General features: G+C 46.5%; 1 long non-coding RNA gene across 1 annotated transcript; it reads right to left on the bottom strand.

Annotated features, from left to right (window-relative positions):
* Nucleotides 1-514: 514 nt before the first annotated feature.
* LOC142013886 (uncharacterized) lies at nucleotides 515-10057 on the bottom strand. Its single transcript, XR_012645818.1, has 4 exons — nucleotides 9615-10057; nucleotides 7700-7840; nucleotides 6257-6347; nucleotides 515-3590 (listed from the first exon to the last, which is right to left on the bottom strand). It is a non-coding gene; the product is annotated as an uncharacterized LOC142013886 (long non-coding RNA).
* Between the last annotated feature and the right edge of the window lie 2098 nt (nucleotides 10058-12155).

Consider the following 12155-nt stretch of genomic DNA (forward strand, 5'->3'; position numbering starts at 1 on the left):
CAAGGTAGCTCATTGGAGGTGAAGGCTATAATGAACTCTTTTTCTGGGCCTCAACTCACAAGGTGCTAAACTGCTGAACACCTTTAGCACCCGCTGATATCAGTAGGCAGAGAGAACCCTCAGCTCCTTGTAGGACTGAGACCATTTAATTGTTCCAGAATGATTTGCCTTAGTAAGAAAAATGATTTCCCCCCTATTCTTATTATACTCAGCTTTGTTATGAGCACTGTTTCCAATGAGATGTTTATGGATGATGCCAGGGAGTGATGGAGAACACGCAGGGAGGATGTTTGTGTTAGTAACATTTAGAGTGACTAGAGGCCCTGTTGCATTTCCACTTGCAAGCAGAAGTTGGGCTGGAAGAGAGTTCTAGACAGAAACTTCTTGTAATACACATCCAAAGTGTATGGGCCAGGCCTCATGCTGGCTGGGGGAGGGGTGGAGCTGGCACGGTGGGGGTGGGAGAGCTGGGCCGGGCCCCACGCTAGCCAGGGAAGGGGCTAGGGCTGGCATAGTGCAGGGGTTCTGTTTAGGGTCTGGGCCCCATGCTGGATGGGGGAGGGACTGGCATGGTGTGGGGTGGGACTCAGCTGGGCTGGGCCCTGCGCCAGCTGAAGGAGGGGCTGGGACTGGCACAATGCAGGGTGCAGCTCTCTTCAGGGTCTGGGCCCAGGTCTCATGCTGGCTGGGAAAGGGCCTGGCACAGTGTGGCCGGGAGCTCTGTAGGGGGGCTGGGTTGGGCCCCCCACTGGCAGCAGGAGGGGCTAGGGCCAGCAAGGTGCAGGGAGCAGACATGATAGAACCTTGCCCAGACAGACAGATGGACATACACAGCAACAATAATATGTATGCTACATGAATGAAGATTTTTTTAAAAAGTAAACAAGCAAAAGAGAAAATACCTAAAAAGTGTGCTGTTTCACAGTCATATTTTCATTATTTTCAGCTCCTGTCTAATCAACACCAAATAAACAATGATATTGCTGTAAGTGCAAGAATACATATTAAACAAAAATATGGAAACATTTTCAAGTAGCCATTCTACCCAGTCAACAGTAAGAAACAGACATTGGGTGAAAGAAAAAGTATGGTATTAGCTGAAGCCAAAGTTGGTAGGTGCATTTTAATAGCACTGCATATGTACCATTTATTAAGCGCTCTATGATCTGGAGGGATAAAAAGTGCTTTGGAGTTGTAAATTTGTGTGGTGTAGTTGGCAAATAAAACCCTTAGTGAGTCAGCTGGACTGCCATCAGCTGTTTTGCAGTGGCTCAGGATGGAAAAGTAGAGAGTAACGACTTCTTGTTTCTTAATCCGTGTTTTAGGGTGGGAAATTCCATAAATGGCTGGAGAATGTTACAGACAGTCATTTTGCTTTTGGCTGCTGATGGCAGAGATAACCCACGTATTCTCTTCTGGCCAAAGTCACTGAGCAGCATTTTGAGAGTGCTCGGGTAGCTATCTTGGGGATACAGCTGTCTGCTTTGAAGTCAAAACAAACCCTACCAAGATTTGTTTATTCACCTTTCTCTTTGAAGTGGAGGAATAACATTTTGTGTGTGATCCATGGTGCTAGAATCCAAAAGAAAGCAGAAGGCAAGGAAGATTAGCAACCAGCCTGGCATGCTGTGATTACATACGGGTCTCCTTACAGAATAAATCAGAAGCATGAGAAAGTATATGAGCTGTGCAGCGCCACAAACATAATACAACCTGCCTTGCCTTCTACAGTGTTGTGCCGCACCATGTCCTCTGGTGCTTGCTGGTCCCAGGCTTTATGGAAAATGGTTATGAATATAAATATCAATAACTCAGAGATGCTTTGGACAAAATGCCTCTTGTAACCTATCATTTGCAGTGGTATCGGCTGGCTCTGTAAATCCTACTTTTGTGCATGTATCATTTTTGTATTTGATGTAATGGAGCCACATGCAGCTTTTAAGGGCTTCTTTGTGACTTTTGACTCTGTAATTGCAAAGTAAAAAAATACCCTCCTGATTATTTTCGATAAACAGTGAATGTCCTGCAGTAAACATGTATCATATTATAAATCATTGTGGCTTTGTCTACACTATCCCCTTCTTCATGGCAGTGCCTCATTGGCATCTTCCAACATCGCTCATTACTATGCCCCTTTTGAAAAGAAGGAGCTAGTGTAGACATAGCCTGTGTATGTGCTCTTCTTAAAATAGGGGTTACAAAAGTATGGTTTAACCTTATTTATTAAGGACCATCTTGTATTCACATGCATTCCAGCTCTTGAATTACTGAATATATAAAAAGGCTCTTCTTGCTATTTTGATTGCTGACCCCTGGCCTACATATTTGTATTTCAGATGTTTGTTTCTCTGAAGACCTCAACAGAAAATGTGGCTGACTTGAGAGGATGGCTATACTTGACTGATAAAAGGTTTTAATGGGTGGCAATCTGCATCTGAACAACTTTGCTATATACATTCAGACCAGCAAATAGGTAATGGCTGATTGCCTATAAAGGACATGGATGGGTGACAATCTCCATCTTGGAGTATACTTTTACACAAAGAGAACAATGACATTACCTCCAGAGGGGACAGGTATAAAGAATGCCATGAGGGCTCTTCCATCTTTTCTTTACCCTGCCTTGGAAATTGCGTGACACACTGTAAAAGGGTTAAAGAGCTTTACAGTGTGTTGGAGATAGGTCAGGATAGATTATTTCTGACCTGAAGTACTCACCTGATGTAAGAAAAGCTTTTAAAGGTAAGAACTCACATGTAACTAGCTATGCAATTTATTTTATTTTAATTTGGTAACTCACTTTGATCTGCCCCTTTTGCCTATAACCACTTAAATCCCATTGCTGTGCTTAACATGTCTTTTGTGTATAATCAAGCCGAGTGTAAATAGTTTTTATCCAGGGAGGGCTACCACTGTGTATATCTCCCATTCATCGATAAAGGGGGCTTATCTAATGAACTCTCCATGGAAATCTTTTGCACAGAGGGAGATTTACTTGGGGTTTTGATCCCTTTTGGGGGTTGATTTCCCAGGTGTTGTGCCTTAGAACCTCATCCTCCCAGATTTGTGGTTAATCAGTGTCTGCATTGCCCTGCAGGGGGTGACAACCCCAACTCTGTTCCTTGGCTGGGTGAGACAAGACAATCTGGCTCAGCAGGACAGGATTATGGGGAGCCCCAGAAAACAGGTGTCAATAGCACGATCAGTACACTAGGGAGCATCCCAAGGGGTTTCTGTGACTGCACCCCATCACAGCTGGTTCCTATTAAAACCATTAAGCGACTGAAAATAATTTGCTAAGGATGGATTATTCCCAGTGGGATTATTTTATCGGAGGGCACTACAGTATGTAAGCAGCAGGCTCTGTTATTTCTGAGGTAGCCTATCTAAAAGCATGATCAAAAAGTGGCATGACAGTCCCATTCTTCCACTTAATCAGAATTTCCCCATGCTGCAAGACAGGGGAATGAGAGGCTGGAATGCTGGATTGACAGCTGCCTGCTGTCACCATTAATGTAGGCTGCTCCTGTAAACCAGCTTTGTCACAGCTTTCTGTATAGTTCTTCGAAACAAGGAGAAGCTTCTTCTTCCTAGAAGGACAGAAAAAGTGGGCCCAAACATCAGTTATTTCACCTGAAATTTTATTTATATCCAAGGTGGGCAATTCTCTTCCCATCAGATTTAGCAGTTTTGTATCTGCTGGCCACATGCTTTCCCCTGTGAATTTAGTGCTGGATCAGCAGTTCGGGAGTGTGAATGCCTTTGTCTATGGAACAGATACTGAGTGGGTGGCAGTAACAATAAGTTTCTTGTGCAGCTTATTCCATCTAGGGCAGTGGTTTTCAACCAGTGTGCCATGAGAACTGTCCAAGTGTGCCTGAAATATTATCAGTGTCCCCTCACTGTGGCTCTTTGCCGAACCACCTGAGTCCCAGCTGGCATGAGGTTTGTCCATTCCGCTCCCCCGCCGTTCGCCACAGTGGCTCTTTGCAGAGCCAGCACGAGGGGAAATGCTGACCCTGCAGGACCCACTTTGCACCAGGAGGCAGCTGAAATGTTGCTTCCTGACCTGAATGAGTTGATGGGGAGCCCATGCCCATGCCCAGCTGTGGCAAGGGGGAGGGAGGGCGGGAGTCTTTTGAAGCTGCAATGCGGTTTAAATGCTGTGTCCTGCCTCCAGCATGCAGGTGGAGGAGGAAAGTCAGCTTTCAATGGCTACTTGTTTACTCAACATCCCTAGCATGGTGTTGAGCAGATTTTGAAAATGTGTCTGTGCTTGCTGTCTAAAATGGTGTATTCTGTGCTAGATTTGAGTCATGAATCATTTGATTCTTGTTTAGATTGTGGCATGGACAACTATGTTGCAAACCTCTCTAGTAAGACTGTAACCACGATAAATGTAAGTAAATGTGATGTTTATGAGCAATCAGTTCAGCTGAATAAAGTGGGTGTGCTGTGGAATTGTGTGTCTCGTTGAAGTGTGCCGTGTTACTGAAAAGGTTGGGAACTACTGCGCTAGAGTATAATGCGATTGCAAGGGGAGAGGGAGAAGACTTTAGCAGCTGCATTTTGGACAGGCAGAAGAGGAGGAGGTTGGGGCAGACTAGATTATACAGTAGCTCCTCAGAGTTATCAACACCAGAGTGACAAATGGACCCGTCAGCCGCACACCTCATGCGGAATAAGAAGTGTGCAATCAATCAGCAGCGAAATCAACAAAAAAGCAAATGCAGCACATTACTGTGTTAAACTTTCCCTTTCCTTTTCAGTAATTTCAAAAAGATTTGATGAGCCAAGGAGACTGTTTTTGTGCTTGTTTCATATAAGATGGTTAAAGCAGCATTTTCCTTCTGCAATACAAAGCTTAAGTAAGTCAGTTGTTAAGCTGTATATTTTGGAAAAATCACCCATAAGCTGTGTCTACACTACAAAGTTTTGTCATAGAATCATAGCATCATAGGGCTGGAAGGGACGTCAGGAGGTCATCTAGTCCAGCCCCCTGCTTCAAGGAGGATCAACTCCCACTAAGTCATCCCAGCCAGGACCTTGTCAAGCTGGGACTTAAAAACCTCTAGGGATGGAGATTCCACCACCTCTCGAGGCCTTCTGTCAACAAATCTAGGGCATGCCCACATGACAAATGCATTTTGTCTAGTATCTGTCGACAGAACACAACCTTTTCCTGGCAGAGTTATGTCTTGAAAGTTTGAGGCATAGTGGCTCTGTAGACAGAAGAATAATGTAGGTACTCCGGGGGGCCCTCTGTCAACAGGGAGAGGGCTTCCACTTCACCAGGCAGCCCTGTTTACCTAGCTTCTGGTTGGCTGTTCTGTTGACGGAAGGCTGGTCAGTCTGGCCGCGCTCTGTTGACAGAGGGCATCAACAAGGAGAGCCCCTATTAGGTGTGGGTGTGTTCTGTAGACAGAGGTTCTGTTGGCAAAACTCTGGAGACAATGACTTCTGTAGACAGAACTTTGTATTGTAGACCCAGCTGTAATGTTTAGTTCAGCGTTACGAATATATTTCATTCATGAGGTGTTTGTAACTCTGAGGTTCTACTGTACTCAGAGGAGAGAGATGAACAGAACATGGTCAAAACTTTTTGAGTTGGGGAGGGGACATAGTAAAAGGACTTGTTGAGAGCCTGCATGGGGTCTGGAGGTTGAACCTCTCCAGTCTGGCAGTCTCTGCTTCAGCGACTTCCATAATCCAGCAAGATTTTAGTTAGCTGGATATCCACTTGACATGATACATATCTCAAGGAGCTGGAAGGGACTGTGAAAGGTCATCAAGTCCAGTCCCTTGTACTCACAGCAGGACCTATCACCATCCCTCACAGATTTTTATTTATTTAAAAAAAATTTATCGTTTCAGAACCTTGAAAGGCCCCCTCAAGGACTGAGCTTATAACTCTGGGGTTATAAGGAAACTGCTGTAACCACTGAGCCATGCCTCCCATTATGTGTATGGCCAAGCTTCCTGCGGTCCCATAAAGTTTGTTTACAGCCATCATTCCTGGCTCTCAGTGTTCTGTGCTATCATTTAGCTCCAATTTGCCTGTAAATGTCTTCTAAGAGACATTTGTTGGTGATGCTGATAGACAATATTGACCTCCCATGGTTTGGCAAATTCTCATGTTCAGCACCAGTCAGGTCCTGAGGGTGCTGGACTAGAGATCTTCAACCTCTAGTACACCTGTGGCTTTCAGGCCTTTAATTGCACAGGAAAGCAGCTAAGGAAGAAACGCTGAACTTACTTATTGTAATGAATATTCAGTGTCAGTATGATTATCCCCAGTATAAATGCCAAGGGGCTGAGGACCAGCATGGCTGTCTTCCAGTTGGTGGCTGAAATGGAATCAGATTGCATAATCACACACGTTTTCCTCACATGCCCCCTCTCCTGTGCTATTCTTTTGAGAAAGGTACCTGTACTATCACTCCGGCTTAAACTGGGCTGTTACTGCCCATCACAAATAGAGGATGCAGGTGGGTGAAATGACTTGTTGGATGCTCTCCTTGTAAATGGGGTCACGTGGCAGCTTTGCCATATGCTCAGGGCTGCATTTTTACAGCCTGTTGCTGATGGGTTTTCTCCCACCGTTTCAGAGGGTAATGAATATTCAGAATTCTCTGCCCCACAGTCTGGAGTTCTGGGCTGCAAAGGGTGGCAGGGGCAAGGGACAACAGCTGTTAGATATCAACAGTAAGTGCAGGGTGGAATGGGGTTCAGCCATTGTGAGACTCCCGTGCTGGGGATGCAGCTGATCCCCAGGAGCAGTTTCTCCTTTGGGCATACTGCAGGCAGTTGGGTGAAGTGGGTGCTTTAATTCTTTGTGGCGCAGACAGCACAGCACATAGCCCCAGGGGATGCATCCCACAGGATCAGTTTCCTGTTTTGGGGAAAGGAAGGACATTGGCAACCTTCATTCCACCCCATCTGGCTACGTCTACACTAGCCAAAAACTTCAAAATTGCCATGCAAATGGCCATTTCGAAGTTTACTAATGAAGCGCTGAAATACATATTCAGCGCCTCATTAGCATGTGGGCGGCCGCAGCACTTCGAAATTGACGCAGCTCTCCCCCGCGCGGCTCATCTAGACGGGGCTCCTTTTCGAAAGGACACCAGCTACTTCGAAGTCCCCTTATTCCTATATGCTCATAGGAATTTCGATTTCAATTTCGAAGTACTGCAGCCAGCCGCATGCTAATGAGGCGCTGAGTATGTATTTCAGCGCTTCATTAGTAAACTTCGCATGGCCATTTGCATGATCATTTCGAAGTTTTTGGCTGGCGTAGACAGGGCCTCTGTGTACAGGTTGATTTTTAAACTGGGCAGGTACTTCTGCCGGGGAGAAGGAGCAGAGATCCCCAGGTTAGTAGGCTGTACTACAGGACAGGATGGCACATTGTGCTGCATTATCCTTCCTCTTTAGGGCTACCCTGTAGTAGCAGGGCCTCTTCCTATCTGGATAGGAAGAGCTTGGGAGCCCTATGGTGCTAAGAATGCCTGCACACCTCTGTAGCTCTGATGCATGGCTGGGGCAGCAATAACCCCACACCCGTGTGCTGTTTCCCCTGCCAAGACAAGCATCACAGCAGTGAGATGTGACAGGTTCATGCTCTTGTGCCATGGCCACCACACTACAGCTGCTGCTGTTCTTTGGACACGCGCATTCAGGAAAGCAAAGTACACACCCATCTCCATTGCTAGAGACATCTGGTCGCTCTGTGGTGCAGGGACTGTGCTCATAAACTCAGCCAGCGTGGAGACAGGCGACTCCGTAGCAGAGCCCCTAGGGCTGGTGTGGATTTTTGCTGAGGAACTGATGGTTTTAACTTAGAAAGAAAAAAAAACAAAGATGCAGATAGTTATTGTTTATTAACTCTACAGCACACTTGGGCATGCATAGCCCTTGGCAAACTGCACTGGGACAAAACCTGCCCTGGCTTATTGCTCCCACAGCCTCCAATTTGGATTGCGTAGTACTCAAGTGTCCAAGCTGGTGGGGCCCTCAGTTTTCATGGATTCAAATGAAAGTGAGAGTGCTCAGCACCTTGCAGGATCAGACAGGTGGTCAGGGCAGAATTTGGCCAGTGGTATTAGGCAGGTTGCTGTTCCAAGGAACATCCAGTCTGAAGAGGATGAGCACAATACAAACAAACAGTTAAAAGATGAAACATGACAAAGGATGCAGGCAGAGTCAGCACTGAGATATACACACACCTACCAAGCATGTTAAATGAGAGGGTATGCTGTCCATGAACGTTACTGACAAATGAAGTAGGCATAAGCTTTTCAGTTATCAAATGCTGGTGATTAAATATCTGAAAGCTCTCAGCTCCAAAGAGTAGGGGAGTTATTTAGCTTGGATTGGGGACACAGGACTAGCATACTGACCTTGGCATTGACTGGGTCACCTCTTTATGAGAGCAGCAAATCTCCCGTTTTTAATGTCATCTTTCTAGGTTAGGTAGCATAGGACGAAGAGGTCCTCTGGGCCACAATCAGTCCATTAGACTTTGCTGCCAGAGCAGAGGTGTAATGCTAGCCTCTCTGGAGAATGCCCAGCGTGTATAACCAGGAGTTGACACTGTTACACCAACCAATATAAGGAATAAAAGGAGACCTGCACTCCAGGGGTATCAGCTTCATCAACCGACTGAAGAGCTGGGGTGCCCAGCTCGTCTAAGTCTTGGAGAAAGTTAAAGGATTACGGGAAGCCAGGGATTAATTTATCAAGCAATTCATACAACCCAAGGGAAGAGTGAAGCTTTAATATTGAGAAAAACTTGTGATGGTGAAAGTGTCCTCAAGGGAAGGGATGGGAATCCCATAACATGGGTCTCTTACAGGAACCACTGGAGAATTCACTGCATGTCCCAATCCTTTTCTGGTCCCTGGAGCAGAAGAGTCAGAACAGACTTGAGCTCCAGGTGTTTAAATCTATAGACAACTTTGTAAGGAAAAAGTTCTTGTCATGAACCCACCGCTCACTTTATAACCCAAATGGGTTGAGAGGACGGAGGCATCTGACTGGATGGTGAGCTGGCTAGTTATCTGCATTGCTTCAAATCAGTGGTTCCCAAATTTTTCAGCACCATACCCCCTTTTGATTTCTGAGAAACTCTCATTGCTCTCCCACCTCTTCTTTACCATCCCCCTTGAACAAAACATTCAATTTGTAATTTAACAAAAAGACAAACAATATAAAAATGTTATTCAAAATTAAAAATAAGCACAAATAGTTTTTCTTGGCACCTTGCAGATGCCTGGTGCAGCCCCAGCTGGCCAGCTGCCTGAGCCCACGGCCAGCTGCCAGAGCTGCCCAAGCCAGGCATCCACATGCCCGAGCTCTGGGCTGCCAGAGCTGCCTGCTCAAGCTGACTGAGCCCCGCACTGCCAGGGCCAGCTGCCAGCCCGAGCCCTGCGAACTGCCTGCCTGAGCCCCATGAGCTGCCTGCCCAACCACCACCCCAACCCCCGCCTCCCCTCCCCCAAAGCTGGGCACCACTAGCCCCATGTTACCCCATTCCCCTCCCCGGAGCCAGGCACCCCCAGCCCCCCCCATGTAACCCCATCCTACTCCTCTTCCCCACAACCTACACTCACTCATCTTTGTAGGAGGCTGCTAGCAATACGCGGGTCTTCGCTGGCTGTCTGCTTTTTGTAGTAGCTGCACCGGGTCGCCCATGTAAAATGGCAGGGGCTGAGAGCTGGAAGCAAAAGCCGGCTCTTTCTTGGGGTCGAGGAATGACGGGGTCGGGGGGGGTCACATCGTGTCCTCTCTGGAATTTCTTCACCCCCGCCCACGGTTTGGGAAACCATACTTCAAATGAAAGATCCTGGAAACACTATCAACATCTGCCACCAGAAGTAGTGAAAGCACAGAATCAAAGCAATGTAGGACTGGAAGGGACCTAGACAGTTCATTTAGTCCAGTCCCCTGCACTGAGGGAAAACTAAGTATTAGCTAAACACCACCCTGGGGGAAGTGTGTCCAACCTCTTCTAACATCTATGGTTAAGATGGCAACTGGCATGGAAAAGCCTGGCTCCCATTTTACAGATGAGGAAATTGAAGCACACAGACGTTAAGGGACTTGCCCAAAAGTACTAGAGCAGAGTCAGGCTTAGAACCCAGGCACTCCTCACACTCACATCTGTATTCAGGCCAGCAGACCACACTGTCCCCAGTCGCTAGTAAAAATGGTGATGCCAAGGGACCCAAAAGGCTTTTTCTACTTTCTTTGCAGGTTGGCTCTTGATTCCAGACTAGTTTCTCCTTCTTAGAAATTAACTCTGCCTACTACTACATGAGCTCCACTGCCCAGCTCCCTAAAGTATAACCAGGGACACAGCTCTGATTGCCGAGCCACTTGCTTACACTTTGTTTGAAAACAAAAAGAAAACTCTCCCAACAGCATTGCCAACTCTTGCGATTTCATCACGAGTCTTGTGATTTCTGGGGGTTTTCTTAAAATCCCAGGATGTAGACAGGCCCAGCCAAAGAGTTTGTGGCACGCTGGCAGCTAGGCCTGGCCAGTGGGAGCATGGGGCCCTGGAGGGGCCCAAGGCAACCACCCTGCTTGCCTAGCCCTGAGACCAGGCCTGTATGGAGAAACATGGAACCTCTGTAGCTAGAATTGCATATCTACAATCAACTTTAAAGTCTAGCATAGAAAGGGCCTGACTCAATGAAATGGCCTCCCACTTTTGAGAGGCCTGAAAGTTTCCGGCAATTTGGAGAATATTCCAACTTTTAATATGTTCATCCCCCAAATAGATTTTAAACTCTGTGACAAGGCAGAGTTGACAAACAGGGTTATCAGAAACCTTTTGACTGGCAAAAACCTTCACGAGTAGTACCAGACATGGATGTATAGGGACCCAAACCAGAGAAGTGCTGAGCAGCTCCTGCACAGTGCTCAGCATTTGTCATTTTCCACAGAAATCAGAGATTAGCTGAAGATCTTTGGGATGGTGCTAGAGCACCTCAGTATCTCAATGGATCAGGGCTGGAGCAATCATGCATGAGAATGATTTTAGGTGAGCCTCAAGGCTGTTTAGCTCAGGTGTTAGATGGAGTCTAGGTGATGGATTCCAAAGATTAAATGGCTTGCTAAGGTTAGATTCACTTCTCCTTACTTTCATGAACCCCCATCAACGTATCTTCAGCTTCCCGCGTTGGGTCACCATGCCGGGGAGCCAGCGTGGGGCTGACAGCACAGACTATTTCATCTGACACAGTCTTCCACTTGCTGAACTTGTCTTTTTCCCGGGACACAAAGACCTTATGACCTTGCTTTGCGTTGAGATGTAACCCCCAGCCGTGCAATGTCAGGTGTCCCTTCTTGCTGCAAGCCCATGTTTGGTGCTCCCTGTCCCCACATGGCTCCAGGTGGGCAGCTGCAAACTCCTGTGGCTTGTGGACAGTCAGGCACTGTTTGGTTTTAAGGCTGACAATGGACTTTGTGTGGGTGTCCCACCTCCACTGCTGTTGCTGGGAGTGCAGCTTGCAATCAACCAGGCTGATCTGCTCGCTGTCATCGTGGGTGACCTGCATGCACTTTTCCAGCCGGATGTTCTTAATGAGGAAGTTTTGCCCTGCTGATACTGCAGTACAATCTAAGCACAGTTTAGTACCTTACATGCACAAAACAAACACATTTCTTGCTGTATTTTCATATTTTAGATATGAAAGACAACAGAGCCACTCTTTAAGTTTTAATTCCCAAGGGCTGCATTTCTTAAAGGAATGCATGGTGCATTGGCACCCAGGAACAAGGCTGGAAAGAAGGAGGAATCTCATCAGTAATCTGTAAATTGCACAATCATTTTTTGGATTTTTTAAAATTTCTATGAGTTAAAAAAAAACTGGAAAAATCTCTTGCATGCTGACAAGTATCAGGGGGTCGCCACGTTGCTCTGTATCCACAAAAGCAATGAGAAGTCCTGTGGCACCTTGCAGTCTAACGGACTTCTTGGAGCATGAGCTTTCATGGGCAAAGAGCCGCTTCTTCAGATGCATATAGTGCACTATGTGCATTTGATGAAGCAGGTTTTTGCCCACAAAAGCTTATGCTCCAAAAAATCTGTTAGTCTGTAAGGTGCAAAAGGCCTTCTTGTTGCTTTTTTGGAAAATCTCTGCCAG

The sequence above is a fragment of the Carettochelys insculpta genome, chromosome 5, assembly GCF_033958435.1.
Source record: "Carettochelys insculpta isolate YL-2023 chromosome 5, ASM3395843v1, whole genome shotgun sequence".
NCBI classification, from domain to species: Eukaryota; Metazoa; Chordata; order Testudines; family Carettochelyidae; genus Carettochelys; species Carettochelys insculpta.